The sequence below is a fragment of the Magnolia sinica genome, chromosome 16 (assembly GCF_029962835.1).
Source record: "Magnolia sinica isolate HGM2019 chromosome 16, MsV1, whole genome shotgun sequence".
NCBI lineage: Eukaryota > Viridiplantae > Streptophyta > Magnoliopsida > Magnoliales > Magnoliaceae > Magnolia > Magnolia sinica.
In genome coordinates, this window is record NC_080588.1 from 18,471,189 (window position 1) to 18,476,604 (window position 5,416).

General features: G+C 39.6%; 1 non-coding gene across 1 annotated transcript; it reads right to left on the reverse strand.

The window, feature by feature from the left end:
• Window positions 1-2,991: 2,991 nt before the first annotated feature.
• LOC131230124 (small nucleolar RNA R71) lies at window positions 2,992-3,096 on the reverse strand. Its single transcript, XR_009163848.1, has one exon. It is a non-coding gene; the product is annotated as a small nucleolar RNA R71 (small nucleolar RNA).
• Between the last annotated feature and the right edge of the window lie 2,320 nt (window positions 3,097-5,416).

A 5,416-nucleotide genomic window follows, 5' to 3' on the forward strand; every position in this document is an offset into this window, starting at 1 on the left:
TAAAGAATACTTTTAGTTTTTAATGGTTTGTTGTACTCAAATTACAATAGATCTATAATAGCTTTGAGTATCTTCATATTCTGATTAGAGATTGTGAAGTTAGTAAATCCTATTGTTTACCATCGTCCCTTGGGCATGGTTGGGTGATGGAATCTCTTCTAACCTTCACAATTCTCCTTTGTTGGTTGTGGGATTAGTATACCTATTGTTTGCCATTGTCACTAGGACATGGTTGGATGATGGAATCACTTCCAATCCTCATGACTCTTATCTATTGAGAATTAGGTCAAGGGAAGTTTTGATCTGATCTTATTAATATATCTTCCAATTAGATAGGATAAGAGTCCAATTCCAATTGCGTCCCTTGAATCAAATAAGGAGACATCCTAATGGCTGCAAGTGGTTCCCTGGAAACCCTAGTTCCCACTTTTGAATTCTTAAGTTTCTAATTAACTACCTCACAATTATTTCCTTTATTTCCTAATTTGGATTTAGATCTTCTTCTAGTTTTGATTCTAGTTACTTTCAAAATACACACGAGATTAGTCCCTGTGGATTTGACCTTGGTCCTACTAAGATTATTACTATATCGTGATCTTACACTTGGGATTGTGAACAGTTTCTGCACCGGGCTCCTTTGTGTTCTGGATGGTCCTGTGAAGGATAAGGTCTCCAATTCAGAACCTTCTCATTTTCACTCTAGAATTATAGAAATGCGTGACCTGTTGCTACCGAGCGGTAACCTTGATCCGAGCTTGCTCTCTTCTCTCTTCAATGAGGTCAAGGTCTAGCGCCAATAACTCATCATTTTGTAGCTCATCATAGGATTGGGTTCAAGCAGTTGGGAGCCCGACCTCAACTGGGATGATGTTGAGTCTGAAATATTGCACATTTCCCTTTATTTATACATTAGTTTTATAAACATAATAGTGCTTAATCGATTTAATTAGGCATGTTTTCATGTGCGAGATTATTTCAAGAGCTTAAGGTGAAATTGATGCCAAAAAGAAGATTTATGCTCGAAAGATTACTAAATGAAGATTTGAAGATTTAGAAGTCATTAATAAAGAATTCATATGCTAAACATCCAAGAAAACCAAGTGAGGAATGAAGAGAATTAAAGATTTAAAGAAAAGGAATCCTGAAACTGTCCTGAAAACAAACATATTCTTGAAATTGTCTTGAAAAAGCATATTTTGAAACTCTGAATTTATTTTGGAAAACTGTGCAGAGTGAGTAAATTTGAGGCGGTTTAAACTTTGAGTTTATTTTAGGAAACTATGCAGAGTACATAAATTTGAGGCGGTTTCTAGATTTTTCCAACTCAGTGCGAAAGTTGGAGGTCCACAACTATAAATAGGACTCCCTAGGATGCTCCAAAACATCTTATAGGGTTTGGAAAGGTCTCAAGGAGCATACACAAGGGTGGAGCATCTGCTAAAGAGTTTTTCTTCTTCCCTAGTTTATTTTTCATGCTTTGTTTAAGAGTTTTGGTTTCAATCATATCTATGGTTGGTTAAACCTTTTAGCTAGGGCTAAGAGGTGAAGCTTGTAGCGTGTTTGGATGTTTATTTTTCTTTAATTTTTGTTCTTATTGAACTTCATTAATTTCTAATTAGATATTAAGAGAATATTTTAAGTTTTCTATGATTTATTGTGACTCAAATTACAATAGATGTTATGATAGCTTTGGATATCTTCTTTTCTGTTTTGAGATGGTGATATTGGTAAATCCCGTTGTTCACCATCATCTCCTAGGCATGGTAGGGTGATGGAATCCCTTCCAATCATCCCAATTCTCCTCCATTGAGAATTAGGTCAATGAAAAGTTTAGATTTGATTTAAATTGCTTTATCTTCCAATTGGATAGGATATGACTCGAATTCAAATTGTGTTCATTAAATCAAATAAGGTAGCATCTTGATAGCTACAAGTGGATCCTTGGCACCCTAGTTCCCACCTTTAAATTCATAAGTCTTAATCAACATTATTCACCATTACTCTCAATTATTCATATTTCAATTTAGATCTTTTTCTAATTCTAGTTCTAGTTATTTTCAGAATACGTAAAAGTTTAGTCCCTGTGGATTTGACCTTGGTCTTATCGAGTTATTACTACATCGCAACCCTACACTCGGGATTGGGAACAAGTTTTTGGTGCCGTTGCTGGGGACTACAGAAATATTTTTCTTGAATTAATTGGTATTAGAATTAGGTTGAGATTAGGGTTTATTTTTCTGCTATGCTTTTAGGTTAGGATTTTTTCTGAAATTATTTTTAGAAACTAACATCGTTTTCTATTCTATAGGATCCTAACATAGAAGCTTTTATTCGATAATTTCATTCCAACCCTCTCTTATCTTCTCTAGATCTGTTATTTGTTTTAGTTTTTCTAGTTTTATTTTTATGTGTAATTGTTTAGTTACTTGAGGGCTAAGAGTGTTTCATGCCTAAGTGGGTTCATGACGACACTCGATGTCTCTTAAGTGAAGGAGGATTAGTCGAAGGGTTGCTTATCTATCACTGAATTAGACATCACTTGAGATCCTTTAAGTCAGAAGAAGTTGTCGCATATCAACCTCAACACCCAGTTAAGAAAGCCCAAGATGAAAATGAGGTGCATAATGCACATCGGCCTTGTACTCTATCAGATTATTTACAACTGGAGGGGGTGAGCACACCTTCTTACATGATATTTCCATTGAATGTAGGAACCGTGGATATTAAACTAGGGGTAATTCAACTCCTCCCTAAGTTTCATGGACTAGAATTTGAAAGTCCATACTTGCATATGAAAGAGTTTGATAAAATAATATTTACATTACACTTCCCAAATGTGTCCGAGGACATGGTTAGGCTGAAATTGTTTCCTTTCTATTTGAAAGAAAAGGTTAAGTCATGGTTACATTCCTTAAGACCAAGGTCCATTGACATATAAGCTGAGATGACAAGAGAGTTCCTTAAAAAGTTCTTCCTATATCATAAAACGAATACCTTAAGGAAAACATTCATGAATTTTGTGCAAAAAGAGGATAAGACCTTCCAATGTTGGGAGCGATTTAAGGATCTCATAAATTCATGTCCACAACATGGCTACGAAATATGGCGTATAACAAGCTTTTTAATGAGGGATTGACCTCATCCATGCGCCAATTTGTGGAGATAATGTGTAATGGGATTATCTTAATAAACTTGCTGAAAACACACAACCATGGGATACCTCTTCAAGATTTACTACTTCTAAGCCTACTCAATCAAAGGAAAGAGGAGGAATTTGTGTTCTAAAAGAGAAAGATTGTCATGCCCCAAACTCAAAAACTGGGCTCACAAAATTTTTGATCGCCGAATCCGGTGCTAACAGCCTTCGTAGTACCCCATTCTCGGCTCCTTGGACTCCTATGCTCCTTGTCTTTGATCTTGATGGAGGTTGATGAAGAATGGAGGGTTGAGATGGGAGATGAGAGGGTAGGAAAGTGGGCCACACTTGGCTTTGGGAAAGCTTGGACGTTGGGTGCTTTCTCTTGGGAGTTGGAGAATTGTTAGAGAATGAGAGAGAGAGAGAGAGAGGAATGATGGATTGATAAGGAATGGTAGAATGGGTGTTGTAAGGAATGGGGATGGGAAGGTATGGGTTTGGTTGAAATTTGGGTAAAAGAGGAATGGGTGGGGAGATAGAGAGTTGACTTGGGGAAAAGAGGGAATGGGTACTTGTACTTGTGATAGGGTGAGGTGGCATGGGAGTATGGATGATGTACTTGACTTGATTAATGGGATATGTTGTAGAGATTCTCTCAGAATTCGCACGTGCAACATTTTCCTCGAAATGAATGCGGGCCCACATCTTCTGACCTAGGTATCTGATCAGTGCGCGAGTCGCGGCGTTGGAACCGGGGCGACAGTGTGGTTGCTAGGGTACAAGTTTCGAGTCGAGCCGATATAAACCTTCAGGATGCGACTTAGGTTCGTGGGCAAATGCCGGTTACAGGTCGAGGATTGTCGGAATTCGACCGAGAGGACCGCGGAAGCCTATGGAACAATACAAAAATATGATACAGGCCTTACAACTCTCTCCTCCTAATAAAAATTTCATCCTAAAAATTTACACAATCATCGCAACTAGACATAACTCATAAAGAAGAGGAAACAAAGGATCGTCATATAAAATCGGAGACAGCATACAAGATATAACATATAATCAATCATCAAAGAGATGGGGACAGCACTCTCGAATCTCAGCATCGCGCTCCCAAGATATTTCATCAACAGAATGGTGACCCCACTGAACCTTCACCAATGCAATGATCTTGGTCTGGAGGACCTGCTACTACCGATCTAGGATACGAATTGGTTACTCAATGTAAGAAGCTTCCTCACGAACTTGCAGTGGCTGCCTATCAATAACAGGAACTATGTCTGACCCACACTTCCTCAGCATAGAGACATGCAAAACGTTATGGACGTCAGACAACTGAGATGGTAAGGCAAGCCGATGGGCCACAACACCAACGCATTTAGTGATCTCGAAAGGTCCAATGAATCTCGAGGCAAGCTTGCCCTTCGCTCTAAATCGAACTACACCCTTCATGGGTGAGACCTTAAGATACACTTTATCCCAACAGGGAACTCTAAGGGATGACGTCGACAATCAGTAAAACTCTTCTGTTGGCTCTGACCTGCGCGCATCCTTTGCCTGATGATATCTATAGCCTCTGACGTCTGCTGCACAAGCTTGGGACTTAGGAGACGCCGCTCTCCGACCTCGATCCAACAACTCGAAGATCTGCACGGTTTGCCTTATATGCCTAAAAAAGAGTCATGCCAATGGTCGCCTGATAGCTATTATTGTATGCAAACTTAGCCAATCGCAGATGCTCATCCCAGCTACCCTCGAAGCATATCCTCAAGGGTCTGGTTGACCCTCTCGATCTGGCCATCGGTCTGCGAATGGTACGCGGTGCTGAGCAGTAAAACAGTCTCCATCGCTCTCTTAAAGATCACCCAAAACTGAGACGTGAACCTCAGGTCTCAATAAAAAATGATCAAGACTGGAATGCCATGCAGTCTCACAATCTCCTCGATGAATAACTTCACAAGCCGGTCCATAAGCCAAATCGCACGAATCATAAGAAAATATGCCGACTTCGTTAGACGATCCATAACAACTCATATGGCGTCATGACCGTGCTGAGTCCTCGACAAGCCTATAATAAAATCTATCGACACATGCTCCCACTTCCATGTCGAGATGCTCAACGACTGCAATGGACTAGGGGTCTCTAATGATCAGCCTTGACACACTGGCATGTGTCACACTTGGCCACAAAACTGGCGATCTGGGGCTTCATCTCTACCCAAAAATACTGTCACCTTATGTTACGGTGGATAGAAAATCGTGATCGATGTGCCTCGGTCATAA